The sequence below is a fragment of the Melozone crissalis genome, unplaced genomic scaffold (assembly GCF_028551555.1).
Source record: "Melozone crissalis strain CALT ecotype California unplaced genomic scaffold, PUWL_Pcris_2 ptg000110l_1, whole genome shotgun sequence".
In the NCBI taxonomy this organism is placed as follows: domain Eukaryota; kingdom Metazoa; phylum Chordata; class Aves; order Passeriformes; family Passerellidae; genus Melozone; species Melozone crissalis.
In genome coordinates, this window is record NW_026535887.1 from 809,154 (window position 1) to 825,493 (window position 16,340).

At 45.3% G+C, this 16,340-nt stretch overlaps 1 protein-coding gene across 3 annotated transcripts in view; it reads left to right on the forward strand.

Moving 5' to 3' along the window:
• Positions 1-9,268: 9,268 nt before the first annotated feature.
• The window catches only part of SFMBT2 (Scm like with four mbt domains 2), a 110,703-nt gene continuing 103,631 nt past the window's right edge, over positions 9,269-16,340 (forward strand). The window contains exon 1 of one of the 3 annotated variants that reach the window (XM_054292396.1): positions 9,269-9,529. The gene's annotated coding sequence lies outside the window, so the exon portion shown is untranslated. Of the gene's footprint in view, positions 9,530-10,221; positions 10,323-11,146; positions 11,209-16,340 lie in introns of those variants that run through there. The other 2 variants (XM_054292394.1, XM_054292395.1) reach the window with 2 other exon arrangements.

Here is a 16,340-nt window from a genome sequence, read left to right on the forward strand (position 1 = left end):
GAGCTGAAAATCAAATGAGGAAAATCGAAGTCTTTTCCTACCTGGACACCTGTTGTTACTCACAGAGGAGGAACAGGAATTCTGTGTCCTGTGCTGTCACATTGATCAGGTCTGGATCACTCTCCAGGGATATTTCCCACTGCTCCCATCCAGGAGGAATGGGACAAATAATTGTGTAGGAATAGAGTTAATAAATAAATAATAAAAGTTACAGAATCACAGAATGGTTTGGGTTGGAAGGAACCTCAAAGATCATCTCATTCCACGCCCCTGCCATGGGCAGGGATGCTTTTCCCTTGACTGGGTTGGTTAGAGCCCTATCCAACCTGGCCTTGAGCACTTCCAGGCATAGAGCATGGAAATATCCCCAAAATACTGACATTTCCACGGGGAAAAACACCCAATTCCATCTTTCAGAATGCAGTTTTGGGTACATCCATTGACATATTCCAAATATGAGACAGGGACACTGCACTGGCCAATTTTAGAAGGCATTTTCACACAAACCTTCATCCCTGACATTGCTTTTCAAACAGAAATCATTCTCCCTGTCTTGTTGGCTCCTCTTGAAAAGTCCCCTTTTGCCTTTGCCCCTACTCTTCACTCTCTGTTTATGCTAATAGCTAATGAGCTGCCTTGGTGGATCTTGGATAAATGGGATATTTCATAGACAGTAACATAATCAATTAATCGACTGCAATCATGATTTGTTTACCTAAGCAGGACTTTAAATCCAGTGCTTGTCAGCAAGCATTTCCTCTTGACAGGGCTGTGCAACATCCTTTTGTTTGTAAAGAGGTAATTTAAAGGACATTGAGATGAGAACTAAGAAAATTTGTCAGGGTAAAGCATTCTCTCATTTTGCATTATGAAATTGTAGGTGTGAGCAAGAAAGCAGCAGTTATAAAAAAGTGATTTTTCCTTGTAAAGAGTTGTGTTCCTTTAGACAAAAACTTTTTTTTCAGAGCACTAAAACCTATTATTTTCCCAACACCATGCCAAGAAGCTTTTACATTCATATCTCACATTTATAATAAGAGATGATCAAAAAGCAAGGAAGGAGAATAATTTTGTCATGTTAAAATGTTTTAGCTGTTAGAAGCACACATTCCCCAGTGATAGTGTTGGGGAGCCAGAAAGGCAAACTCATCCTCAGTCATTTTGTGGGCAAAGGGAAATCTTCCTTCAAGTGACCCCTGAATGCACCCTGGATCCATCAGGGAACAACCTGATTCAATCCAAAAGAAAACCTGGAAGATGGTTAATATTTATGATGTGTGACAGGAACAAGATAAGTTTTTTTTCATGTTGCAACTGAACACACAGAAAAATAAGGCTGGCATGAATGTCAGAATTTAGGAGAGGTTTGGAGATTCCCACTGGAAAAGACTCCTGTCCAGACTGTAAATCCTGGCCTGAAGCAGTGCCAGTTTATAAAATCAAAAGGGAATCAGCAATTAGGTTGAATTGCACAAAATCTCTGTCTCATTAAATGCCAGCACGCCCCATGCCGTGTTTTAAGGTTTCAGATGAGTTCCACCACATAAATCAGAGGGGTTGGCTCAGATGACACAGTTGGTGCCTGAGGGCACATTCTTCTCCTGGCACTGTGACTGTGTGAGGGTGTCTGCACACAGCCAAAATCCAGGTTCTTTATTCCTATGATCCTTCTTGTATGTGAATTATGAAAAAGTACAGCCATTATTGTACAGCCAGATCCACCCAAACTTGGGTTTTTTTGTTGGATCCCCCAGTGGGATCCAAATGATGGTTAAAATAATTTGATTTTAAGCAAATGACTTTGAGCATTACCCAAATGATGGTTAAAATCTCATCATTTTAATGGATGGGATACTCAGGTAAGAGTCCTGGCTTTGGGGGCTGAAGTTGTCTCATTATCATCTCACCCCTTTAAGAGGAATTTCTGAGCAGCCAGGGTGGGTGCTGAGGATTTTCACCCTCTCTGTGTGTGGCAGCAGTTACAATTTTTTTTTCCAAGTTTGAATTTTTTGGGGGGTTTGGATGCAAGTTTGTGATGCAGGAGCTGAGTCTCTGTGCAGGATTTCAGAGAGGGTGTGAATCTCAAACAGAGCAGATGCTGCTCCAGGACCAAATCTTCCTGAGGCTCCTGGGGGTGCCTGAAGGTAACCAGACGTGTCATGGGCAGGTTTATTGTCTGAAACAAGCAAGGCTAATGCCATTTATTCATGAACACAAATGTCATCTCAGCACCATGTTCAGCTTATGAGTCCTTCAGGCACCTGTTTAAATTTGGGCCAGAAATGGATAACCAAATACACAATCACCTACAAATCCCAGTGTCCCCTTGAGCATTTATCTTCCCTAGTCAGGAGAAAAGAGAAAAATTAGGAGTGTTAATGCCATAACATCTCTGTTTCTGTGTGTGCTTGTGCTTCCTTGTGTAGGGAACCTTTTTACATCTCCATCTGTCCTCCAAAAACATGAATGTGCTGAAGGCAGCAGCCTGAAAAATGGGAAAATTTTTGTGTCTTAGTAATCTTCTCCTGCAGATCAGGAGCTGCAAATATCTGATCTAAAGTAATGGGACTGTCTGAATTTCACTGGGTTGGAGAGTTTTTGTGTGTGCAGCTATGGAAAGTTTGGGATGTGAACAGTTCCATCCTTTGGGAGTGATCATCAGAGGCAACAGCAGATGGATGTTCATTACAGCTTGGGTACTTGGTACTCAGGTAAATCTTTTTTACCAGTGCTACTTGAATAAAAGTGCTTTAGTTAAAAAAGAGTCTAAAAGCAGAGAAAATGGTATCAATGTCGTAGTAAAAGTAAGGACTTTGAAGAACTGACTTGATCCTAGAGTCATGTCCAAAGCTGCTTGCAGCTGTTTGACTTCCTTAAAAATCTCCCTCCATTCCTAAAACCTATTATTTGCAATAGGAAGTCCAAGAGGGATTTAAATGATTAAATAATTTTTATGGACCTGGCTTTTAATTTGCCTAGATTTCAATCTCCCAGCTGTACAGTGCTTCCTTTCTAAAGACAAAGTACAGGATGCTTATAGGGTACAGAATATGGGATTTTTCAGCAGTGAATTCTTCAAGCAGTTTATAAAACCAGGGCATTGTTCTTATTTTCATTTTAGGGATGGGGAAACTGAGGCACAGAGGCTGTCCCTTGTCAGGGCTCAGCCAGTCTAGGGTGAAACCATGGGCACCTGCAGGTAGAACATGAACTACCAAGGGAGCATGGTGTGAAACGAGATCAGAAAATTCACTTCATGAAAAAACCCCAGAGTTCCAGTAAGAAAAGTATTTAAACACCTCCCCTCCTGATCCCTGCACTGAAATACTCAGTCCTGAGCTCATTATGACCTTAAATATGTTACCTATTACCCTTAATGGCATCCTCTAGACTCCTCCACTCACATGCATCCTTATTAAATGTGCTTAGCAACCTGGCAATGAAGAACTAGAAGTGTCAGCCTCTTCAAATTAAAATAAAAAATCAATTATGCTCTTAGGGGCAGATGGAGATTAAGCTGAATACAATGTACAGTTACTCTGTTGTGGAAGCTGGGCCCTTTATGTGCAATTAGTGGCATTTTGTTCTTAATCTTCCTCCTTAATACAGAAGGAGCCATTAAAAGAGCAAAAGCCATCCACAAGCCCTTTTCATAGTCAGCTTCATAAAGACACTTCTAAATGCATCATTTTCATCTTAGCTCTGTCAAAAACATCCCTCAAAGTACTGATATGACCTTTGCTGTGAATTTGGGGGTGATGCTGAGAGGGAGCTGGAAGGAGGGAGGAGAAGGTCAAATGGATAATTGCAAAATTAGGTTTTGTTTCATGGTGAGATGCTTGCCAGAGAAATTTTGGTCACAAATTGTGTTGTGGATGGACTTTTGGGCTGTTGTGGGAATTTCTGCCCACAGCTGTCCAGCTCCTAAATCCTATTAGGTACCAAAACCATGGGAGTGCCTGAGCTGGGTTTTGAGCCCACCATGCAAGGAGGGCACTGAGAGAGCCAGACCAGCTCAATATTTTGCAGGCTATGACACAGAATTCACTCCATGTGCAGCAGTGATGAGAAATGCTGATATGGTGCATAATTTGCACTTTAATGAAACATGGTCATCCTTGTCAGTCAGACATTTCTGTCTTGTTCTGCCATTAAGGATATTCCTGTATGAAACAGGAGGGAAATGGAGAATTCACTTGTTGACACCACAGAACTTGGCAGAAACAGCCCTGTGAAGTGAAAGCTGTAACCACAGTGCTGCATCTGAGGTGTAAATCCATTTCCATTGTCACAGCCTTTCCCTGGAATTGCATATCTGTGTGTGAGCTCAGCTCCTCCTGCCTCAGTTTCCCCAGCCTCCCTTCCCAACACCAGCTAAAAACCAGGAGGAGCTTTCCTGCCCAGGCAAAGCCTATAAATACTTGAAATAAATAAAGAAGCTGTTAGTAAATGGTAGAAATGAGCAAGTTTTTGATATGAGAGTGGGTCTCTCCTGTAGTGCTGGCTCGATCAATAAGGCTCATAGCTGAGAGCCTCAGTATTGAACTCAGCTCTGTGATTTATTTGGTATAGCATGTGCTTCCCTTTCATTTACTGCTAAGGTGGGAAAGCCATTGTTTAGCACAGAGACCACGCTTTCTGGGCATTCCATGCAGGCATGAGGTACTAGCTCAGATTCTCCAGTTAATATTAAAGCCACTTATTGCTCCTCTGCTGAATAGCCACAATCCCTACGCAGTGATTTCTAATCAACAGGCACTAAAAATAAATTAAAATTGGGTGAATAAAGTGCTTTGAGCCATGGAGGGGGTGTGTGGGTCTGTGTTTGTGTCTGGGGCAGGGTGTGCAGGGCAGCTGGGGGCTCTGGGGGTGCCTGGCCCTGGGAGCTCCCATTTGAGAGGTGATGATCTGTTGCAGACATCTTTTTATGAGAAAACTTTCTTTAAGATTTTCGTTTTCTTCTTGAGAAGATGAGAGGCTTCAAAGACAAAATGTAAACAATGGTTATCTGCTGCTGTGGAATGCAACAGGTGGATCTGTGATTGGTCTCATGTGGATGTTTGGAATTAATGGCCAGTCACAGTCAGCTGGCTTGGACACAGTGTCTGAGCCACAAACCTTTGTTATCATTCTTTCTTTTGTATTCTTAGCATAGCCAGCCTTCTGAGAACTTTTTCTTCTATTCTTTTAGTATAGTTTTAATGTAATATATATCATAAAATAATAACTCAAGCCTTCTGAAATGCAGAGTCAAATCCTCGTCTCTTCCCTCATCCAAAGACCCCTGTGAACACGGTCACAATGATCCCTTTTCCCTGGTGTTCCTTGAGTTCCTGCAGGAGAAGGGCTGCACCAAGGCACCTTTCACCTCTCCAGGGGATGTTTTTTGCCTCTCCAATCACTGCACACAGGGCTGGTGCTGCCAAGAGGTGCAAAGCCTGTGGGACCACAACCCAATGAATATTTCATGAATCCCAAGCCAGCAATTCCTCTGCTGTTCGCAGCATTCGAGAGGCAGGACTTTTACTGTGAAGCATAAAGAGGGCGTTTAAATTTTGGATTAACTTCATTTAGGCCAATCTCCTCTTTAGATCATGCCTTAAACACCTTAAACACCTGCCTTCAAAGCTCAGATACGCTGAAAAGAAAAAGGTATCAGAGAAATTCAGCCTAAATAGGATCTCCAGGAGATGGCACTGTGAAACAAGTCTTCCAGCATCCCAATGCCACCTCCCAGGGACCAACTTCTTTTTGAATTAGGGCTGATGGATAAAAAGAAGACAAAGGTAGAAGTGAAAGCCTTGGCCCAGGAGATGTCATGAAATAAGGACCTGATGGTGTCTCTACCTCCTGTAAAGATTGTGATAAGGTGGGGTGAAACTTGAAGGCCACAGTTTGTTGAGAGGAGAGGGAAAATGCAGAGAGGCTTTGCTGTGAGCCCAGGAGCAGTGCCAGGAGATGAGAATGGCAGAGGAGCTAACAGGAGCTGCACCTGAGTGTGGAGTGGCCCCAGTGATGTCCTGTGTCTCTTTTGACACCAAACTCCTTTAGACACTCTCCACCCTTGAGCTCACTCAGGCCAGACACTTAACCAGTCCCAAAGAATTCCCCAGTGCCAGCTGCACTGCCCTGCCCCTTTTCCAGTGCAGGAATCAGCATCCCAAAAGCAGGAAAACACCTCCAAAAATGGAGATAACCCCATTCTTTGGGTTAGAAGGAAACCTGGCTGCCACCAAGGAACTTCTGCCCAGTCTCACTCACAGTGTTTATCACAGATGAAGCTCCAGAGCCTCAACTTTGCTGAAGTTGTCTCAGATCCCCCCAGCTGCTGTCTGCAAGGCTAATGCCATTTATTCATGAACACAAATGTCATCTCAGCACCATGTTCAGCTTGTGAGTCCTTCAGGCACCTGCTTAAATTGGGCCTGAAATGGATAACCAAATACATAACCACGTACAAATCCCATAGTGTCCCTCAGAGCATTTATCTTCCCAAGTCACAGAAAAAGAGAAAAATTAGGAGTGTTAATGCCATAACATCTCTGTTTCTGTGTGTGCTTGTGCCTCCTTGTGTAGGGGACCTTTTTACATCTCCATCTGTCCTCCAAAAACATGAACCTGCTGAAGGCAACAGCCTGGAAAATGGGAAAATTTTTGTGTCTTAGTAATCTTCTCCTGCAGATCAGGAGCTGCAAATATCTGATCTAAAGCAATGGGACTGTCTGGATTTCCCTGGGTTGGAGAGTTTTTGTGTGTGCAGCTATGGAAAGTTTGGGATGTGAACAGTTCCATCCTTTGGGAGTGATCATCAGAGGCAACAGCAGATGGATGTTCATTACAGCTTGGGTACTTGGTACTCAGGTAAATCTTTCTTTAGCTTTTTAAATCTTTTTCATGCTACTTGCATAAAAATGCTTTACTTAAAAACAACAACAAAATTCAGACGTAAAACTTCTGTTCCCAACTTAAAACACAAGATCAGGTGTCATGGTTGCCCACAAAAGCAGCACTAAGGAGCGGGGACAGCAGTGAAATTAATGGAATTGCTTTAAATGAGTGGAAAATTCATCCCTGAGAGTCACTGAGTCTGAAACTGGAGCTGATCTCAGGGTGGGTTTCTGCAGGGCTTAAATCCATTTTACATCTTGGGATGCTACACTGGCACAATTCAGTATTTCTCAAAGCACTTTCTTTTTTTTCCAGTGATGCTCTCAAAGGCAGTGTTAGAGTGAAATCTCTCAGCAATTACTGCAGTTCACGTCCACTAAAACAATTTGTATTCTCAGCAACAAGCAAGATGCAAAGTCTTTGCTGCCAACAGGGGCTGTTAGAGTCGTCATCTCCAGCTCAGCCCTGATATAAATCTGCACTTTTTCATTCACATCTGAGAGCTTTGTTGCAGCAGCAACTTAGAAAAGTTTCAAGGGAATTTTGTTCCTCAGCTTTAATTACTATTATTTTCTTTTTTTTTCCAAACCACCTCTTTGGACACCATCCACAGACCTAATTTAGATCACAAACTCTTAGAAGGCTTTCTTCCACATCTCTCCATACAGGGACAATTGAACCATCAGTGCTTCAGAAATAGTCTCTAAATGAAACTAAAAGAGAAAATCAAGGTGAAGAGGGAAGAAGAGCTCCAGAGAAGACAGTGGAACCAAAACTTCTGGGAAAACCTCTTAGGCCTGAATGGATAATATATAAATAAATAAAGCACAAAGGCATCGGGTGTTAAAGGAAAGGAGATGGAGAAACACCTGAAGTGCTGTGAATCTGTCCCTAAACTGGGTGATGCCACCAGCTTTAGATGAGGAGAGGTTGCAGCCAGAGGAATCTCAGTGTAACCTAATTCAGAGCAGATTAAAAGAGAGAGAGAACACAGATATGGTGTTTGCAGAGCATCTTCCTTTCAAAAGTGCTCAAAATTTGAAATGTCTCTGTGCTGAAAATGTCACCCACTTCCACAATCATCAGGATAAACAGGACTCCAATGCCCTCCTGGCATCTAGCTGCGGTTCTGGTCTTATTTTGAAGTTTTGAGAGTGTTTCCTTGCTGTTTTGAAATTTCATCCAGCCCAAAGCCTGAAAAAGCCTGCTTGATTTGTATTTGTATTTGTGTTTGTGTTTGTTTTCCAGGAAATCTGCTGTAACAGGAGATGCTGAGCCCATGCCCGTGGCTTCTTGGAGTGTGAATGGCAAGAACATGGATTGGGCTGAAGAAACACTGTCTGCAATATTTGCTCTTCTTTCCAGGCATTCACTATCTTCTCAAATGTATTCCAGAATCAAAATATTTCTTCATCTTTATTCCACCCCTCACTTGTCTTCTTGCACAAAATCCATGAGAGGCTGGTGGAAGAGAAAGGGATTGGAGAGAGTGGAAGAGAGAGGGATTGGAGAGAGAGGAAGGGAAAGGGATTGGAGAGAGAGGAAGGGAAAGGGGTTTGGGAGGTTCAGTGATGAATCCCCAGCAAGAACCAGTGGAAAGGATGCAGGGCAGAGAAGAGCTGAGGTCACCTGTGGGAAAGCAGCTCTTCCCCAGGTGTGAGATCACCCTTCCTGCTCCTGCAAGGAGGGATGCTCACAAAATCAACCTGGAAACTTCGAACCTTTGCTCAGAAATGTCCAGAGAAAGGCAAGTGGAGACAGCTCTTGCATCTGAGCTTGAGGGGTGATGTCAATTTGGCAGCCCTGGTGTGGGAATGGACACAGCAGTGTTTGGGGTTAATTCCAAAAGGAATTTGTGGAAAACACAAAGTCCAGGACTGGTTGCTGCCTCAAAACTGGGATGTTTTGAGGGATGTCCTTTCCCTGTGCTCTGTTCCAGACCTGTTGAATGTGTGTGTCCTGCACCAACCCCCACCTCGGAGGATGCTCCAAAAGCATCCCCTTGAATCCTCAATCGTGCCTGCAGGAAAACGGGAGCTGGAGCTCCAAAAATCCCCATAAAAAATGATTTACACAGCCCCTGAACAGGGCTGTAAGGGGCGGGGAGGAGGCGAAAACCCTGCAAAATTCACCCCCAGCCCCGCTGCTCAGCAGGGGTAGGGGAAGCTCTGGGATCTGCGGGCGGTCGGAGCATCCCGAGAAACCCCGGCTGCAGAAATGCGGATTTATCCCCGTCCCTCCCACCCCGGGGGATTTTTCTGACCCCCTCCCCGAGAGCAGGGGGCACGGGCAGTGGTGTCTGGAGCGATTTCCCAGTCCTGCAGCGGGGCTGATTTTCTCGGGAGGGAAGAACAGAATATCTATGCCATCTGAAAAACCCCGCAGTGTGGCTGTACGTGCGAACACCCCCGCAGCAGCAGCGAACGCAGCGCGAATCCCCCGCACTCGCCAAAGAAAGGAAAAACCACCAAAAAACCCGAAAGGAAAAAAAAAAATCCCATCCGATAACCTGAGGAGCAAAGGAGGGAAAGTTGTGCCTGTCCCTGTGCACCGGAGGGTGCCCACCAGTTGATTTTACATCCCGCCTTCTCCGGCTTTTCGTGATATATTTTATTTATTTTCCGCAACAGGGAATAAACAGGTAATGCCGGAGCCCGGCGGAGCGGAGGGAACGGGCTGGGCTGAGTGATGCGCCGTATTTTTTTTTGCTTTCCCTCTTTTCTCCATCTTCTTCCCCCATCTCCCTCCCTTGGAAGTTTCTTGGCGACGCGAAAGGAGGAGGAAAAGCGAAATAAAAGCTTGTGAGGAAGGCAAGCCGGGAGGCAGCGCTCCGGTGTTGAAGGCTTGGATTTGATGGTGTTTTGTGGTATTTGATGGTATTTGATGGTGTTTTATGGTATTTGATGGTATTTGATGGTATTTGATGGTGTTTTATGGTATTTGATGGTATTTTGTGGCATTTAGGGTGCGGGCGGCCAGCCCTGGATGCCACTGCGTGCTGTCCCGGGTGGGGACAGGGATGGAATCTCGACTTCCACACGTGGATTCCATCCCTGCCCAAATCCCCGGCAGAGGCGCGGCTCAAGGCGCGGAGGCACCGCGGGCGCGGAGCAGCGGGTTGGGATGCGCGCCTGATTATTTTATTATTTTTTTTTATCCCTTTTCTTGAAACTGCTGAAAAAGGTCAATGAAAGGAGTTGGCTGCTAAATATTAAAAGGGAGGGGGGAAAAAAAAAGCGAGAAAGAAAGAAAGAAAAAAAAAAAAGCGCCCTAAAAAGAGCGGCAGGCATGCGCACTGCGCGGATGCCATATTGGAAGGAGCCTGCCGCGGGTGCGGGCGCGGGCACGGCCGGGCTCCGCTCCGCGCAGCACCGCGCACCGCTCCGCGGGGCGAAAACGGGAAAAACACCCCCAAATCACCCAAACTCGCACAGGTAAGGCACGGCTCCCAGCAGCCACCCCTCCCGAACCCTCCCGGCTGGCATTTCCCTTTATTTTATTTATCGCGTTTGGGTGGAGAGGGTCGCTTTCCCCTTTTCACGATGTATTAAAAATTCTTTCCAATTATTATTATTTTTTTTCTTTTAAGCGGGAGAGGTGGGTGTGGGTATTTCATCCGCCCGTTTTGCAGAGGGCGAGCCCGCGGTGGAGTTGTGGAAGTGCCGGGGCTGAGCCCCCGGCCGGGACCGGCGCTCGGAGCGCGGCTGCCGCTGCCCGGCTGCGCCCCGGGAGCTCCGCGCTGCCCCTCGGCTGCATCGAGCTTTTTTACTCGGCAGATCGCGTTTTACATGCTCTCATCTCCTTTTTTCCCTTCCTTTTTTCCCCTCCCTTTCCCCCTTTTTTGCTTTCCCTCCCCTTTTTTGCCTTTCCCCCCCTTTTTTTGCCTTTTTCCCCTTTTTTGCTTTCCCCCCCTTTTCTTGCTTTCCCCCACCTTTCTTTGCTTCCCTCCCTTCTTTTTTTTCCCTTTCTTTTTTTTTTCTATGTTTCCCTATCCCCATCTTTCTTTCCCTTATTTTTTCAATATTTAAAAAAAAAATTTTTTTAAAGTTACACCTATCTTTTTTCTGCTTCCCTGCCAAACGCTCGTGCGACCTCCTTTCAGATTTACGAGGCTGGTGATGCACATCTCTCGGAAAGAGTTATTTTGGGTGTGCGGGTGGGTTTCTTCTGAATCTGCGGGGGAAAGAACAAGCTGCTGCAGGAGGCGAAAGGGAAGGGGAAAAAAAATAAAAAGAAAAGAAAAGAGAAGAAAGCGATTAGCTGTGCCAAAATGTGCAGCCCTGATCTAGACACATTTTCCCGTAGCGCTCCCGAACTGCGGTAAATGAATATTTATAAAGCTTGTTCAACATGGCGGGTTAAGGTGTCTTCAAAAACTGCAAATAAACATTTTGAGAAGGGGAAAAAGAGGGAAAAGGCGTTTGGTTGAACTCTCTTTTGTTGCTCGGAGAGGTGCGCTGGTGAATTCCTTGCGGAGGGATGAGGATGGGATCCCCAATTCGGGATGCTCCCCCCGCAGGAGCCGGCGCTGGGAAGAGCACCGGGGCATTTCTGTGTGCTGGGAATGGATGTGTGGAGTTGGAACCGCGGCCGATTTCCCTTTGAATGCCAAAATCGCAGGCGTGCCGTGAGAGTGGAACACAAAAAAAAAAAAAAAAATGCGCCGGGAGACGGAGCGCTGATTTATTTTGCATTAGCTGTAGACACGTCGTGGGATGAGATGTCCTGTTGGAGCTGTCAAACCTTCCTGGGCGCAGGCAGCTGGGGATGGCTGGGGTGGTTTTTTTTTTTATTTTCGCTTTTTGCATGTTTTTATTTGGCAAAAAGCCGCTCTGGAATCGCTCCACGCGGAGATTCGGGCGGCAGAGAAGCGAGCTGGGCAGTGCGAGCTGCATCTCTTACAGAGACCCTGGAAACCCCCGGGGATGGAATCGCAGCTTCTGCAAAGCCAGAGAAGGAGTTTGCAGAGAGTTCTCCCGAGTTGTTTGTGCCCTTCCCGGCTGCCTTTTCCAGATGTATTTTCCAGGGGAGTGGAGAGTGAGGTTGTTACAGAGGCAGGGAAAACTTCCCTGATATTGTGCAGGGAGCATTTGGGTGCTGCTGCTGTTCCCCTGTGGATGTAAGGTGTTAATTTTGGAGCATCTTGTGTTCCGAAGTGTGGGAGGGGATGGGATGCTCCAGCACCGCGGGCTGTCAGTGCCTGGTGTGGATGGAGGAGCCGGGGAGGATCCAGGAGTGGATGGAGGAGCCAGGGAGAATTCAGGAGTGGATGGAGAATCCCGGGATAATCCAGGAGTGGCTGGGGAGATGCTCTGCTGCTCATTTCCCGGTGCCTCTTGGGGATGCTGCCCCCAACCTCGCTGTGGTGGTTTTATTTATTTTTATTTCTTTGGTTAGTGATGCTGTTTGCACACCTTGTCGTGCAGGGTGAGGTTTCCCATTCCAAAAGGGTTCTGATCCATCAGCCCACACATTTCCCCCTCCTTTCTCCAGCCCCTGCCAGGACCGAGCTGGCTCAGGGATCCCTCAAACTCACATTGCAGGGTTTGGTGGTGGGGAGGGGGGCAGAGGAGAAGATGGGGGTGAAATTGTGATTTCTTATCAAAATAGCATTAATTAAAAACAGAGAGGCTTGGAAGGCAGTTATCAAGCTGTGGTGGGATTTGGGTGGCAAAACCCAAGAGCTGCAGCGGGGTTTTCTTTGGGGTGGGAAGAGATGGGAAGAACTTTAGAAAGGGAAGGTATCTTCCCTCTCTGCCCCCCATGCATCTCCCCATCCCCAGCTTTTCTGTGCCTTCTAAAATCAGTTTGTGCCCCTGGTGTTCTGGGGAAGAAGGTGTGGTAGCAGAGTGATGTGACCTTGTGTCTGAGCAGAGCAGCAGCTTCACCTGGTTGTGTGATGGGGATGTGGAGATGGAGGGGATTTGGAAAGCTCTGTGGAGATCCCACCTTCCCCAAGGAGTTTCTTCTTCTTACGCAGAGGAGGGTGCTGGCCAGGAATTAGTGCAATTTGTTTTCCCTCTCTAGAAGCCTTTAGGTGAAAACAAATTTGATTTCCTTTGCTGCTGGCAAAATAAGAACCTGCCTCACCTGCTCTTTCTCTGGGCTTGGAACTGTTGCCTGAGTGAGCAGGGATGCAAGAAGTGGCTTTTTTCCTCCTCTTTTTTTCTTATTTTTTTCCCCTCTCTCCAACAGATTATTTATGAAAGGGAAGAAAATATCCTCACAAGTCTAATAACTTCAGTGCTTATAAAGGATTAGGTCCTAATAACTTCTGTGATAAGATGGAGGCTCGGTGTAATCTGTTACTAAGTGAAAATCTAAAAGCCATTTAAATAAATGCAGCAAAGAGACATTGTGAGATTGGTACCTTGTACACAGCAAGGAAATACCTTTTTAATGATTTTTAAGGGGTGCACAGGGTAGGGGACAGTAAATACATTATAAGCAAGGCAGTATAATTTCAGTTCCGTATTGAGAAAACGTTTGCAAATATTCAACAGATGTTACACGTGGCAGAGGTGGAGAGTGTGTTTTGCACAGATGTAGGAACATCTGCAGAAGACAGTATACAGTTATATAGCTGTGATTATGAGTGATAATTGCCTGGCTGGACAGGCAGTTGATGTTTTAATGAAGCATTTATTAAAACTTTATGGAAGTGTTACTAGAGATAGGGTAAACACCACAACTGCTGACACTTTGGACTGGGGATGCTTTTCCCTCACTCCTGGTTTGTTCTGTGCTGAGCTGGTGTATTTTGGGTCACTGCTTCTGGCCTTTCAGAGCCATGGGATGCTGCTCTGAGATGAGTGAGGGGATGTGATGTTAACTTTAGCGAAGAACAGGACATGGTAGAGAAGGTGCCACCTTATTTGTCCAGAAGATTTTGGGGAGAAATTGTTTATTGTGAGGGTAGGCAGGCCCTGGCACAGGTGCCCAGAGAAGCTGTGGCTGCCCCTGGATCCCTGGAAGTGTCCAAGGCCAGGTTGGACGGGGCTTGGAGCCACCTGGGATGGTGGAAGGTGTCCCTGCCCATGGCAGGGAGTGGAATGAGATGATCTTCAAGGTCCCTTCCAGCTCAAACCATTCTGTGTTTCTGTGAGTTTTCAGGGGCATTTCACTGCTTAAATTCATCTTGGTGTGGGGTAAGCAGAGGCTTGGAGAGCATCTGAGGAGGTTTGCAAGGATGGTGATGGTTGAAAGAGGTGGCTTGTCCCTGTGTCCAAGTGATAAAATAAAAGAGTTGTGAAAAACCCCAGAACTTGTGACAAACAGCCAAAACTTGAAGCAGAGGAGCCACGGGTGTGTTCATGAGGGTTCACCAAAACAGTAATGTGGTGACCACAGTGTCCATGCTTTAGATGACCTGAAGGTGTCAGAAGTATTTTATTACTATGAATATTGATGCAGAGTCTATCAGCCGGTGCAGCAGGGTCCTCAGTGCTGAAAATGAAATTGTCTTGGTAGTAGTGATGCCACCTGTAAATATGAGTTCTATTATTGTAACATCTTGCCCCTAGAAGCAGAGGTTTTTTGGATTATAGAGTAGCTGATGGTACCTTGTCAATATTTAAAACTCATCATGTTGATCATGACAGACCCCGTTGAAACCTGTCAAATCCATCCTATGGTTTTTTTTTTTTGCCAAAAGATTTCTCTTTCCTTTATTTTCTGTGTCTTTTTAAGCCACTCCTACAGTGGTTAAAAAAGTTGGAGTTGCAAAATAAGGAAATACAGAAATAAGAGCGAAGATTTCTCCACTGACATTTAAAAAACTCCTGAAAAAGTTTATTTTGAGATTGGCCTTTTGTAAGACCTCAACAAAGCATTCTTGTGAAGGCTGATTTGGAAAATGTGTTCACAGTTACTCCCATTTCTATGAATCACAAGTGATGATCTAAAATAAAATAGTAATAAAAAGAAAGAAAAAAAAGCCTAAAACCGAGCAGCTCTTGACAGCTGACCCAGAGATCAGTTCTGAGTAGGTGTGAGGCTTAAAAAAAGTATGTGCAGAATCCTGGCTATTTTTACTCCCAATTCCTGCTTTCATGACTAATACTCTAAGCATCACTGAGTGGCTTGTGCAAAAGAGCCTTGTTTCCTTGGGTAAAGATCTGAGACCCAATTTGAATAAAAGTTAATTAGAAAGTCTTGCATTTATTTGCTTGGCAAGGAAGTGGAATTCCCTCCTAAAATCCAGGAGGTGACGTTCTGCCTTCCCCTGATGTCTAGATCAGACAAGACAACCACAGGCTGAGGATCCTTAAAGTCTAAAGGGTCATAAGTCCTTTTTTGGGTAGAAAGCCATAATTCTCCTAGGTGCATCAAAAATACATCTTTAAAGAAAGTTCAGGAAAAAGCAAAAGTTAAGTGTTTCTTGGAAGGTGTTTTTGCCATGGGAGCTCAGTGCCAGTGCAAGATCAGGCTCCAGGATGCTTTGTTGGGATGGTGGTGGGGCATTAAACCTGGATGTTTTGCAGGAGTTCTCATGTTCACACGAAAGGGAATCCAATATATTTTACCTTGGAGAAATGGGGTGGAATTAGCCCTGTAAAAGGGACTTGTAGGAGTCTATGAGTTAAAATGCCTTGTGCAGTGTGGTTCTGGTGGACCTTGGCAGGGCTGTGCTGGCTGCTCTCACATGTGCTTGGCAAAGGGAAGGGTTCTCGTCCTCCTCTGAGGTGGCTGGAGATGGTTGTGAAGGCTGCATCTTCTTTCAATTTTCCTTGTTTTGGCAGATCCTGCCAGTCAGTGAAGCTGCTTCTGGATGTGAAGCACCCACAGGGATGTGAGTGTGTGTAGGACTGAGCTCAAGTGCTGATCAGCTGTGCTGTTTAAATGAGCCAAACACTGCCAAGATGTAAAATGTCTTTTTTTTTTTTTTTCCTAAAAAGTGTTGGAATCAGATGGCAGATGTTTCCTTAATTCTGCTTTGCATCTTTTATTTTTTTTTCCTCTTTTTGAGAACAACTCTGACTGCTGCAAAGACATAGAAGGCAGAACTGATTGCCCTGGACAATGGGAGTTTGGTTGATGAGGGACTTCTGAATTGGGCTCTAAATTAAGTCTGTGAAAACAGTGTTTTGTGTTTCCTGCTGGGTGACTTCTGTCTCTGGGCTGATTGGTGCCGCTCAGGGGGTCTGACTGATTAATTTGGTCCATGTGGCTGCTGCTCTGAGGTGATCAGCATCACTTGGTGGGGGCTGGAAATCCCTGATCTTTGAGGTCCTTCCCAGCCCACTCCACTGAGTTCTGTGATTTTGCCTAACAACATGAGGTGTCTCAGGATGATCAAGCAGCTCTGTGTCTTCAAGTTATCCATCTCAAATTCTTCCTGGTTTCAGCTCAGTTTCAAACACACAGGAGGGAGAGGACAGAGTGTTGCACATGGTTGTTGCTGTGCTTCTTCCTTGCAGTTCCTTTTTTCTGTTATAAAGGGCATTTTCCTG